This window comes from Nicotiana tabacum, chromosome 10, assembly GCF_000715075.1.
Source record: "Nicotiana tabacum cultivar K326 chromosome 10, ASM71507v2, whole genome shotgun sequence".
Taxonomy (NCBI): domain Eukaryota; kingdom Viridiplantae; phylum Streptophyta; class Magnoliopsida; order Solanales; family Solanaceae; genus Nicotiana; species Nicotiana tabacum.
Window position 1 is genome coordinate 35,513,495 of NC_134089.1, and position 14,018 is coordinate 35,527,512.

Here is a 14,018-nt window from a genome sequence, read left to right on the forward strand (position 1 = left end):
ACAACCTTTGAACCTTGTATTGTTGAAAGTTTGAAGTTGAAGCAGAAATAAAGAAATGAACATCAGTTTATGTTATAGCACTGGTGTAAAAAGATAGTTCGAATGTTAATTGGGCCTGTATTTTTACTGCGAACTGCAAATATTCTGCATAAACTAGCATACATTCTGTTTAAGATGAACTGTTAGATAGCATGGTTCAACAGTAATGACAGCATGACATAGACAGCATGTTTTGATTTAGTATATATTCAGTTCAGTATAACACTTGTTTGGTTTAGTTATGACTGTATAACATAGAGTCATGGTAAGCACTTGTATGTATTTTGCCTAGACCACTGAATTGACAAAACTGTGGTACTGGGTCCGGGATAAATGTATCCCAAACAAACTCCCATACAGTCACATTAAGAGTCTGGCTATGAATGCCAGTTCTCCTGTCAGTTTATTCGTTCCAATGCAGGTTCGATACTGGGTTTCAGTGTAGATTCTTTGTTTCGAAATGATGTGATGATTGTTAAGAAAAACTAATAATCATTTTTGAGTTCAATTAGTAGTAATTTCCCTAATAAAACAGCCGATTTCGTTTTATCAATTTCAAATAGGTTAGAGTGTTAAAAATAGAACTTGGAGGTCGTTAAACATAACTTAATATATGTTGTTAGTTTGTTTGCAATCTCACTTAGCGAATTAATAAGCATATTCACTCGATGAAGACAAAGCATGCGGTAACCCTCACCTCATGAACAATCAATCAGGTAATCAAACAAGTTTAGGTTCGGCAAACATAATAAGGATTCAGTCCGTATTTGTCCAAACCCGCAAAATTCGGCATCATCCTTCTCTTTAAAGATAAATGTAGTAGAAATGTAGTCATTGTAGGGTACCCTTCTAAAATAATGAGACGAGCCTCGCCGAATAAAAATGCAAATTGCGGGGCCCTCAATAATTGATCATAATAAATACTTAGAATTTGGGACGGGCTGTTTAGTGAATTTCACTGCCCTCCTCAAAGACAATAACGCGTTAGATTCTTTAGGCGCGACTTAATTAAATTACATTCTTAAATTCGGGTGCGCATTTATGTAACCCAAATTCAAATCTCAACGGAGTCGAAATGTGTTAACAACTACGGGTGCATTGATTGTGACGTGGTTCGAGATGCATTTTCACGACGTTGCAATTCTATAAAAATAAATGATAATAATAAAAGCGGTTTAAACTTAATAAAAGCACGTAAGTCACAACATGTACTTAAATCAGATATTTAGCCATTGTAACAATTTGAGCGACCGTGCTAGAACCACGGGATTCGAGGGTGCCTAACACCTTCCCTCGGGTCAACAGAATTCCTTACTTAGAATTTCTGGTTCGCAGACTTCATTTGGAAAAGTCTAAAATTTCCTCGATTTGGGATTCAAGATAAACCGGTGACTTGGGACACCAAAAGCCAAACCTTTCCCAAGTGGCGACTCTGAATTAAATAAATAATCCCATTTTCGAATATTGTCACTTAAATTGGAAAAACTCCACCCGCGCATTTAACCCTTCGGGGTGGGCGCGCAAAAAGGAGGTGTGACAGCTCTGGCGACTCTGCTGGGGAAGTGTGACCCGGAACCACTGGTTCAGGGTCCAAGAATTCGAGCTTAGAATAATTGTTATATTTGGCTTTATTATCTGATCTTTATTACATGTTTTGCATAAAAGTGCTAAATGTTGTCTTTTTCCGCTTTTGATATTATCTTAACTGTATATAAACTGTGCCGAAACCCTTCTTTTCTTACCTCCGGGGAGAAGCTCGCTGGTCGAGACTCCCTATTCTGTTAGTGTCAATACCTGAAATAAGAAAGAGGTCAGACAAGTTACAAAGCCGGACGATCTCGCGGGTCCCCGGTACGTAGCCCCCCTCCTCGACTCGAGTTGTCCGCTCGGGTACACAGTCTAGAACAAATACCAAGGTTTAAACCTAGTATAACGAAACTTCATGCCGGATCCCTAGTAGGAACGCTTATTTGCATCATATTGCATTTGACTTAGGGGACTCAACACAGGGGTTGGGTCCGTCTAGGACAGGCAACCTAAAATGGAAAAGACCATCATGCTGCATTCCTATCTGTGTTGTGCATTTATTTGCTTCGGTTCCGCATGTCGACCGGTTCCTAAAAAAAAAGAGGAAAATAGCAGCGTAGGGGAGATAATTGCTTATTTTTGGAAAATAAAACCAATGTCCAAGTAGTGTCAAAACCTCGCCGGAATCTTTCTAAAAAAAACTGTCTTGTTTATTGAGAGTTATAAAAAAAATATATAAAATTTTTCTTTTATCACTTTCAAAAAAAAGGGGTATTTATTTTAAAAGTAAAAAAAAATCGAAAATTCTTAAAAAAAAAATGTGTTGTTTCTTTCGTAGTACCCCTTTTATGAATTCAGACTAAATAGTCCAAATTTTTCCCAAAAAAAAATAATATAAAAAAATAAATAGTTTCTTTTAATCTTTATCTCTTTTCAAAAAAAATGTAAAAATACGCATTCCTGATTTCTAGGTTTATTCGATTTTTTCCTATATCAGAACTACGCCGGTTTGATTCTCACTGGATGCGAGATACGTAGGCAACCCTCGTCGGGTTCAACCCCATTTTTCTAAAATAGCCAAAAATCAAAAATATGTTTCAAATTTTTAAAGAGTCATAAATAAGTCAGGTGATGCTGTTTTGTCATAAATAGCCGAATGTTCCCGAAAGGGACGCCGGAAGGCTGACTTTGCATAAATAGCCACTTTTGGGTTTTGTTTAGCATTTTTAGACCCACACAGCCTTAAAAGCTTCGTCTTCGAAGTGCTTAAAGGCCGCGTTCAAAACTTGGTCCCCTCTGTAAAATATTTTGAGTCAGTCATTTTTGTTAAAATCACCTTAATAAATGTGCAGGATGAGCACGATGCAAAGTGAACATTTTTCGATAATGACCAAAATCCCTGTCAAGTTACGGCTATGGTGGAACGATCTAGGTGTTGAAGGACAAAATGAGGTTAAGAAATATCTGAAAGGTCTTGTGGGTCTGTTGGAAATCCAGCCTCGGGGAGATATCATAAGAGCTTTGGTTACCTATTGGGACCCGGCGCACAATGTTTTCCATTTCTCTGATTTTGAGCTCACCCCAACTTTGGAAGAAATGGCCGGATACATCGGGAATACTGAACTTCCATTAAAGGAAAAATACTTGGTCGCCCCAAGAGTCGTCACGGTACATCGGTTCCTAGATTCATTGAAAATACCTAGAACAGTCCACAACCCGGATCTAGCAGCCGGATTCTGTACTTCATGCTTCATATATGATAGGTACGGTCATGAGGGAGGATTCAATAATCCAATCAACAAACTGTGCAGCAAAGGGGTTCGTCAGAAGTGGGACGAGCACAGACGGGTAGCATTCATGATGATGTTCCTGGGCCTTCTGGTATTTCCAAGGAAAGATGGAAACATCGATTTGAAGATATCTGGGGTCGTCAGCACTTTACTCACGCAAAATGACAGTACTCTTGCGCCAATGGTGGTATCTGACATCTTTCGAGCTCTCACAGCTTGTAAAGCTGGGGGAAATTTCTTCGAAGGTTGTAATTTGCTCCTGCAGATATGGATGACCGAGCACCTCTGCCATCATTCCGAGATTTTGAGCCATGGTTCCCCGGGAAAGACCCGCATAGAAGAATCTTACACGAAAACCAAAGAGATCATTTGGCCCAAAGGAGTCCTGGCATGGACCTCGTTCTTGCAAGCTCTTACTGCCAGCCAAATACAATGGACGTTGGGATGGTTGCCTGTTGATGAGATCTTATATATGTCGGCGGCTAAAACTCATTTCTTGGTGATGGGGCTTAAGAGCATTCAACCTTACGCACCCGGCCGAGTTTTGAGACAATTCGGAAGATGCCAGACAGTACCTCATGAGGAAGATCTTAGCGCTCAAACAGTTGAGATAAGTCCTAACGGACAGTTCCCAGAAGCAAAGATTCGCCAAATCTGGAATGAGGGTCAACTTTTGAAATCAGATACTTGCGTACGGGATCGAGCCAAAGGAGAAACGGCGCCAGGTTACCTTGCATGGTATAGAAGGGAACTCGAGCATGAAAGGCCAGCTAAGAGACCCCACATCCGGGATTTCACCGAGTCATCGCAAAGGCATTGGGATTGGTTAGCAAAGGAAAGAGGTTATTATGCCGAAATCAGCAGATTAAAGCAACAAGTAGAAGGCATGAAATACGAGCACAGCGTGCAAATTGCTACCGATCTGGGAGAGCGGAACAGGTTAATTCAAGAAAATGAAATGCTCAGAGCCCAGATCAAACAGATAAGGTTGGATGCAGATAGACAACCAAGGCGTCGATCGGACGAGCAGCTGATAAAAGGGCTAAAAGGTGAAATCAGGGAATGGCGAGATGGTTTGGAGAAATCTGAAAACATCGTAGCAGAGCTCAGGGCACAGTGGGATACAAGAGCAGATAAGCATCGTCGATACCTGAATCAATTGGAAGGCGACCACGAGAAAACTGTTGCTAAAATAAAGAGAGAGATGGCTGCACTTGAGATCAAAGCAGTTAATCAGGCCAAGGATTTCCAAATTGAGAGCAGATACTGGTACGACTCGATAGCCCAGATGAAGTTGGAAGTACGGCGACTGAAGCATCAGCATGTACAAGATACTCAAGTCTTCAAGATATGCAGCGATCAGATAAAACGCCTGCTCGCAAAGAAGAAGCAAACCAGAGATAGGATCAAGGCCATTGCCCATGCCATCACCAGACGATGTCTACGATGTGAGAACATGTCCAGTGTTACCTTCCTCTCGGCAGTAATGGTTTATGTTAAGCAGACTATGCACGAGCTGGAGCAACTTGAGAGGGATCTCACGCCTAGGACCGCGGCGAGGCCGAACGATGCCCCGCGGAAACCAATTTTTAAAACCATAATGCATTCATAGGTCAAATCTGTATTTTAGCATCTTCTGCCTGTTTTTTCATCAAGGTGATTTTCAGTCTATTTTGAGTCTAGGTTTATTTTCAAAGTTTGCTCTTTCATTTGCAAAATGTAGCTTGTAATAGAACGTTTCAACAATAAAGAGGTTGTTTCTTTTATGCTCATTTGTGTTTTCGAACTACGTAATGATCTGATTCACGTAAGCATCGTGATACGTAGGCAATCCTCATCGGATCCGGTCGCATTTTCTTTTACTACAAAAATAAAAACAAAAGATAAAAAGAAAAGAAAAAGAAAAAAGGGGAAATAAGAGGAAAAATACCGGAATGACGCATGCTCTCGTAGCAGACATATAGTAATCCACTTAACTGTATAGGTGCATCATGCCCAACGTGAGATTAACTATCTGTTATTTGCTGCAAATTAACCGTGCTCTTGTCATTGAGCAATATTCCCAGGGTTTTTGAAAAGACGGTTGGTTTGGTGAAAGTCTGGCCTCGCACTCATACTTCACGAGGTCAAGGAGAGGTGTTCAACTACCTGTTGTTAGGACCAGAAGCAGTACTCACACTTACTTCACCAGGTCAAAAGGAAGTGTGGAAATGTCTTCGGAAATTCCATTGCAAACAGTCCCCGTCTCTGAGGAGAGCTCAATCTCAGCCGTCCTCACACCTGAATCCGCAACTGCGGAGGAAAATAGAATCCTACGGCTCCGCATGTTGGAAATGCTGGATGACTGGAACAATGGGAAAGAGCCGCCAAGTGTCGTCCCCGGATTCCCTGAACTATTCTCCAGGTCAAGTGGGACTTCTAATGTCCCCATAAATTACCCTGCTACCCCATTTGGGTACCCAGCCACCTCCGCCTTCTCTGCAGGATCACCTTCTGAGCCTCATCCCCGAATGTCGGCCACTGATGCAAGCATGAACATCTTTACTGCATCGCCTTGCCCAGCTACGACACAGCCTGCCACGTACAAGCCAAGCCTTGACGCATCCTCTTTTACATTCCAAGCACCATCGTTCTCAATGGAACCAACTAGGTTCGCTACCAGTACTAATCCTCTACCGCCTCAGTGCGAGCTTGTACCAGGGCAGGATCAGAACCCCAGAGTTGTAGAACAAAATGAGATGGCCAAAAGGATGAGAAGCCTTGAGCAAAGTCTGAAGAATATGCAAGGATTGAGCGGGCAAAAGAGCGTCTCTTACGCCGACCTATGCATGTTTCCTCACGTACACCTGCCAACGGGTTTCAAGACCCCCAAGTTTGAGAAATACGATGGGCACGGTGACCCCATTGCACATCTTAAGAAATACTGCAACCAATTGCGGGGAGCCGGCGGAAAAGAAGAACTGCTAATGGCATACTTTGGGGAAAGTCTAGTAGGGATAGCTTCGGAATGGTATATGGATCAGGAAATGTCCCGATGGCATATATGGGATGATCTCGCCAGAGATTTTGTAAAACAATTCCAGTATAACATCGACATTGCGCCAGACCGAAACTCTCTGTCAAATTTGAAGAAGAAGCCTTCAGAAAGCTTTAGAGAGTATGCTATTAAGTGGCGTGAACAGGCGTCGAGAGTAAAACCTCCCATGGATGAAGTGGAAATGGTCACTACCTTTCTCCAGGCTCAAGAGTCTGACTATTTCCAAAACATGATGTCGGCCATGGGTAAGCCATTCGCGGAAGCGATCAAGATAGGAGAGATGGTAGAGAATGGGCTGAAAACAGGTCGGATTCTGAGTCAAGCAGCCATAAGGGCAACCTCCCAGGCCGTCCAAAGCGGGTCTGGAGGAACAACAAGGGGGAAGAAGAAAGAAGAAACAACTATGGCAGCCTCTGAAGCAAGAGAGTATCATCATCCCAGGCCCCATTTTCCGGAAAGAGCCCCACAACACTATTACCCCCATTCAAATTTGGCATATGCTCATCAACCTTATATGGTCATGAATGCCCAACCTTATAACCATCCACCACAACAAGCCAACCGAGGCCCAGGTCCACCTCCCAGAAATCAGCCTCCTTACCGCAACCACTATAACCCACAACCCCCGCAGAATAACTACCGCCCCAAGATCCACCTCGACGGCGGACTTTCACGCCCATCGGTGAGCCATACTCAACTTTATTCCCAAAGTTGGTCCAGTTGGGTTTCTTGCAACCCATCCCTCAAACAAGGCAAAACCCGACATCTCCTTCTTACAAAGCCGGAGTCAGATGCGCCTATCATTCAGGGGCCGAGGGACATGATACAAACGACTGCTGGTCATTGAAAAGAGTGGTCGAAAATTTGATAGAGCAGGGGAAAATAGTGCTAAGGGACAAAGAAATCCCGAATGTGACTAACAATCCATTGCCCGCTCACAATAATGGGCCGCTGATCGGCATGATTTGTGAAGACAAAGAGTTCGACCCTACTTTGAAAGCCATAATTGCCATTGTCGACACAGGGAAGAGGCCTGAAATAGACCAGAAATCAGAAAAGGGGGAGGAGGCCAAGGTTGCAGAGAGCAAGCCTGAAAAGAAGGTGGAGAAGAAAGTGGTACCAGCAAAGGGTGGAGTTCTTTACATACCGCGAGGTCAAGCTGAGAGGACGCAGAAATCCGGGATCAAAAATACAAAACCTATGTACGTGCCAAAAGGGGCCTATGTGGTCCGGGGGACGACTCAACCACCTCGGCTGAATGAGCCAGTGGTTATCGGACGCGTGCCACAAAAGCCAATGACCAACCCGTCCATAGTGCCGTGGAATTATCAAAAGACTTTGGTAATGTACAAAGGCAAAGAGGTCATGGGAGAACTTCCAGAAAAAACTTTCATTGGGGGGTACTCAAATACCCAAGAACTGAACAACGCCACACAAAGGCGCTTCCCTCCAAAGAAGCCTGTGAGTGTTGAAGAAGCGGAAGTGTTCTTCCAACAAATGAAGATGCCGGATTACGAAGTGATAGATCAGCTACGCAAGCACCCTGAGCAAGTATCCATGCTGTCATTATTAATGAGGTCAACCGAGCATCAAAAGATCCTGCTGAAAACCCTGAATGAAGCATATGTACCGGTCGAAACCTCGGCAGAGCAACTAGAGCGAATGACAGAAAGATTCTTCGCCGTCAACCAAATCTCTTTCAGCAAGAATGATTTACCCCCGGAAGGAGCAGCACACAACAAGGCCTTGCATTTAACAGTTAAATGCGAGGACTACTACGTCAAGCGGGTAATGCTGGATGGGGGATCAGGCGTTGACATTTGCCCTCTCTCCACGCTGCAAAGAATGGAAATTGGGACTGGAAGAATCCGACCCAACAACGTCTGCGTAAGAGCTTTCGACGGCATCAAAAGAGATACCATGGGAGAAATAGACCTGTTGTTGGTCATAGGACCAGTCGAATTTCGAGTAACCTTCCAGGTGATCGACATGGACACATCCTACAATTTTCTCCTCGGTAGACCTTGGATCCATGCGGCAGGAGCCGTGCCTTCCACTCTTCACCAGATGGTGAAGTTCGAGTACGAAGACCAAGAGATCGTGGTCCATGGGGAAGACGAACATGCCATTTATCGGGACCGATCCATCCCGTATCTTGAACCAAGAGAAGGGAGCAAACATACGGTCTATCAAGCTTTCGAGGTTGTGCTGGCAGAGCAGCACGAAGAGGGAATGCCTTGCCCCCAGCCTTTCTTGTCTAACGCCTCGGTCATGGTGGCCAAAGAGATGATCCGGCACGGATTTAGGCCAGGGAAGGGACTTGGACGAACCCTTCAGGGAATAACAGAACCCATTACTTTGCCAGTCATCAAGAAACCTTTTGGACTAGGTTTCAAACCTACTCCAGCAGACGAAAAATGGGCAAAGAAAAGGAGAAATGAGGGCTGGAAGTTGCCTCAACCATTGCCGGATTTATATGCGATTTTCGTCAGGCCAAGGTACGCTGAAGAAGAAGATGATGAGGTCTTCACAGCTGAGGAAATCGAGGAAATATGTGGGGCAATGAGGGAAATGCTCTACGAGGTCCACATGGTTCAACCAGGCGAAGGCACGAGCACTGCTGAGATGATGTACATGGGGCCAAACGCCAAACTCCAAAACTGGGAGATCACGCCATTCCCAACTAGACGGAAGTCCGGGTAAACCTGTCCTGCCACCTTTCCTGTATCACAAGTTATCTCCGGGACATAACTTGAACGTTTTCTTCTTTTCAATTGATGTTTTGAATTCCTAGTTGTAAACGTTGTTGTCTTCCAACTTTCCAAAGAAAATATACAAAAATACAAAAAAATCAATCATTGCTTTCCTATTCTTTCTTTTGTTCTGATTTTTTACTTTTCCTCTTATCTTCCTTTTCAGTCCTAATAATGCGGCTTTAAATATGACATGCTTGCGGACTTCACGCCCAGATCACAATGAGTTATTTAACTGCGAATTAATGAACCCAGAACCGGAATATGATGTGGAAGAGGCTTTTAGGGAGATAAACCGAGAGTTGGAATATTTCGAGAATAAACCTAAGCCAAATCTGAATGACACTGAACCGGTAAACTTAGGAACCCCGGAAGAAGTCCGGGAGACCAAGATAAGCATTCACACGGACAAGAAAACACGAGAGGCGATAATTCAACTTCTTTTTGAATTCAAAGACGTGTTTGCTTGCTCATATGATGACATGCCGGGACTAGGTGTTGATCTAGTGGTTCATAAATTGCCCATTCATCCTGATTGTCCTCCAGTTCAACAGAAGCAACGAAAGTTCAAAACGGAGGTCAGTGACAAGATTAAAGAGGAGATCACCAAGCAGCTGAAAACGGGAGTGATCCGGGTAGTCCAATATACAACATGGTTGGCGAATGTGGTTCCAGTACCGAAAAAGGATGGGAAAACTCGGGTATGTGTAGATTACCGAGATCTGAACAGAGCAAGTCCTAAAGATAATTTCCCGCTGCCCAACATCCACATCCTCGTTGATAATTGTGCCAAACACGAGATACAGTCTTTTGTAGATTGTTACGCTGGGTATCATCAGGTACTGATGGATGAAGAGGACGCCGAGAAAACTGCCTTCACCACGCCTTGGGGCACCTACTGTTACCGGGTCATGCCATTTGGTCTGAAGAATGTTGGGGCTACTTACATGAGGGCCATGACTGCCATTTTCCATAACATGATGCACCAGGAAATAGAGGTGTACGTGGATGATGTGATAGTCAAGTCCAGGACGCAGGATAATCACATCCAAGACTTGAGGAAATTCTTCGAGAGGCTAAGGAAGTATGACTTGAAGCTAAATCCAGCCAAATGCGCTTTCGGAGTTCCGTCGGGCAAACTTTTGGGTTTCATCGTAAGCAGGAGAGGGATCGAGCTAGATCCAACTAAGATAAAATCTATCAGAGATCTACCTCCTCCAAGAACAAAGAAAGACGTGATGAGTCTTTTGGGCAGGTTGAACTATATCAGTCGGTTTATTGCCCAGCTGACAAGCACGTGTGAGCCCATATTTAAGCTGTTAAGGAAAGATGCGGCGATTAAGTGGACAACTGAATGTCAAGAAGCCTTTGATAAAGTCAAAGAGTACCTTTCGAATCCCCCGGTCTTGGTCCCTCCAGAACCGGGAAGGCCACTTTTCTTGTATCTAACAGTCTTGGAGGACTCTTTCGGCTGCGTCCTCGGGCAACACGACGCAACCGGAAAGAAGGAGCAAGCAATCTACTACTTGAGCAAGAAATTCACCGGCTACGAGGCCAAATACACTCTGCTAGAAAGGACATGTTGCGCTCTCACATGGGTTGCACAAAAGCTGAGGCATTATCTCCAAGCCCACACTACATTCCTCATAAGCAGGTTGGATCCTTTGAAGTATATATTTCAGAAACCAATGCCTACTGGGAGACTGGCTAAATGGCAAATCTTGCTTACGGAATTCGACATAGTTTATGTCACCTGTACGGCGATGAAAGCCCAGGCATTAGCAGATCATTTGGCCGAAAATCCGGTTGATGAGGAATACCAACCATTGGATACCTACTTTCCAGATGAAGAGGTAAACACCGTAGAAGTGATCTCGGAGGAAGCTCATGTTTGGAAGATGTTCTTTGACGGAGCCGTAAACGCCAAGGGTATAGGGATTGGGGCAATTTTGATCTCGCCTTCCGGTCAGCATTATCCCGCCACAACTAGACTGCGTTTCTTTTGCACAAACAATACAGCTGAATATGAAGCCTGCATTATGGGCATGCATATGGCAATCGATCAGGATGTCAAAGACTTACTGATTATGGGAGATTCTGACCTGATCATCCGACAAGTTCAAGGCGAGTGGGAAACTCGGGATGTCAAACTTATCCCATACCGACAACATGTGGAGGACCTCAGCAAGTGCTTTACCTCAATAGAGTTCAGGTATATTCCGAGGTGTCACAATGAACTGGCAGATGCACTTGCTACTCTGTCTTCTATGCTACCCTACCCGGGAAACGCCCACGTCGATCCTTTGGAAATCCAAATCAAGGAAAGACACGGTTACTGTAGCGTAATCGAGGCAGGATCAAATACGCAGCCTTGGTACCATGACATCAAGAGGTTCCTGAAGACGCAAGAATACCCAGAGCATGCTACTGGAGATCAGAAGAGGACCATTAGGCGACATGCAAGTGGTTTCTTTCTAAGCGGTGAATTGTTATATAAGAGGACCCCGGACCTCAATCTCTTACGATGCGTCGATATCGAGGAGGCAAGAAAGATCATGCACGAAGTACACGCAGGTGTGTGTGGACCTCACATGAACGGGTATGTCTTGGCGAAGAAAATCCTTCGAGCAGGTTATTACTGGATGACCATGGAAAAGGATTGCTTTAGTTTCGTTCGGAAGTGTCATCAGTGTCAGGTGCACGGTGATTTGATTCATGCACCTCCCACAGAACTGCATCCCATGTCCGCACCATGGCCATTTGTCGCCTGGGGAATGGACGTCATTGGACCAATTGAACCAAAGGCCTCGAACGGACACAGGTTTATACTAGTTGCCATAGACTACTTTACGAAATGGGTAGAGGCTGTCACTCTCAAGTCGGTCACCAAGAAAGCTGTGGTGGATTTTGTACACTCAAATCTTATTTGTCGCTTCGGTATTCCTGCGACTATCATTACAGATAACGCAGCGAACTTGAACAGTCACTTGATGGGAGATGTATGCGAGCAATTCAAGATAACGCACAGGAATTCCACTCCCTATCGGCCGAAAGCCAATGGTGTCGTGGAAGCAGCAAACAAAAACATCAAGAAGATTTTGAGGAAGACTATCCAAAGTTCCCGATAGTGGCATGAGCAGTTACCTTTCGCATTATCGGGGTACCGCACTACGGTACGCACATCGGTGGGAGCGACTCCTTATCTTTTGGTTTATGGGACCGAGGCTGTAATACCGGCAGAGGTAGAAATTCCTTTGCTTCGAATTATTTTCGAAGCAGAAATCGAAGACAGCGAGTGGGTCAAGGCTCGATTGGAGCAATTGACGTTGATTGATGAAAAGCGAATGGCCGCAGTTTGTCACGGACGGTTATACCAACGAAGGATGGCTCGTGCTTACAACAAGAAAGTCCGACCCCGGAATTTCGAAGTAGGTCAGCTGGTACTGAGGCGTATTCTGCCGCATCATGAAGAAGCAAAAGGAAAGTTTGCCCCAAATTGGAAAGGCCCATACATCGTAAGGAAAATATTGCCAAGAGGAGCATTGTATTTAGGTGATATCGAAGGAAATGACCCCGACACAGCAGTGAATGCAGATGCAGTCAAGAGATACTACGTCTAGATCATACTCCGAGTGGTCCTGACACATTCGAAAATGGCGAAGGTTTTATTCCCCACTACTTCCAAACACTACCCAATCCTCTCTATATATATATAAAAAAAAAGAGAAAACAAAAACAAAACAAAATTTGATTGAGGCCTGAACTACGTTTGACTTGATTCCGAAAGGATACGTAGGCAGCCTCTCCCTGAGGTTCAGTCACACCAACAATAAAATCCCATTCACCCTAAAATTGAAACCGGGGCACGTCGAGTAGTTTAGAAGTTAGTATCACTACCTCTCTTTACCAAGCACAAGCTTTCAAATCAATTACCAATATGGTGGGGAACCAATAAGCGTCACGAATGGAGACCAGCACACTCTGAATTGAGAGAGATAAAATGAGAGAGTCTCGGCGGTGAAAACCTTCAGGCACCACGAGGCGACGGGAGTAGAGAAACCAAAATGAGAGAGCTTGTTTAGTAAAAACTCGCAAAGAGTGCTATTAAGCGATGACAGGAAGAGAAATGAGAGAGGTCAACCAGCGAAAACCCGCAAAGGGCGCTGTTGGCCGAAAAAGAATGACGCCACCCCAAGAAAGTTTCGGCAGAACGCCACCAGTTTGGAATCACAGATCCGTTCTGTTTCAGGAAAACGCAAGCTCTTAGAAGGTCAGACGTCCAGTCCAAAGAGCATGTCATGTCATTTAAAGCCAGCGTTATCTTCCTCAGATAAGTCTTTCTCGTCCCGAAAAGGTTATTCCTTTTCTGATTTATTTTCCCCTTTCTTTGCCTCTCTTCAAATTGCTTTTGTGTTTAACCCCAAGTTCAGGATACACCGGAAAAGGGCAGGTGGCATGGTTTGTTTGCACGGAATCCCGTCTCATGAAGGAAAGCGCCTCATCTCGTTTTGTATGATTGCCCAAGCACGATGAATCATGATGTTTGATGTTGTTTCAGAGTAAAGAGGAAAGAGAGAAATCTTGAAATCTTCCCCAACAAGTCCGCCTTCGGACAAATCCCCACAGAGTCTCCCCCTGTACAGAACCCCACAGAGTTTCTCTTTTGTACAATCTCCCACAAAGTCTCCCCAGTAAAAAAAAAAAAAAAAAATCCCCGTTGGAATTTCATCAGCACATCCCCAGCGAGTCTTTTGTAAATATTCTCCAACAAGCTTACCCCAACAAACCCTGGGAAACTCATTTTTGAAATAAATCCCCAGCCCCATTGTACAAAAATCCACACAAAGAATCCACTTTGAAAATATTCCCCAC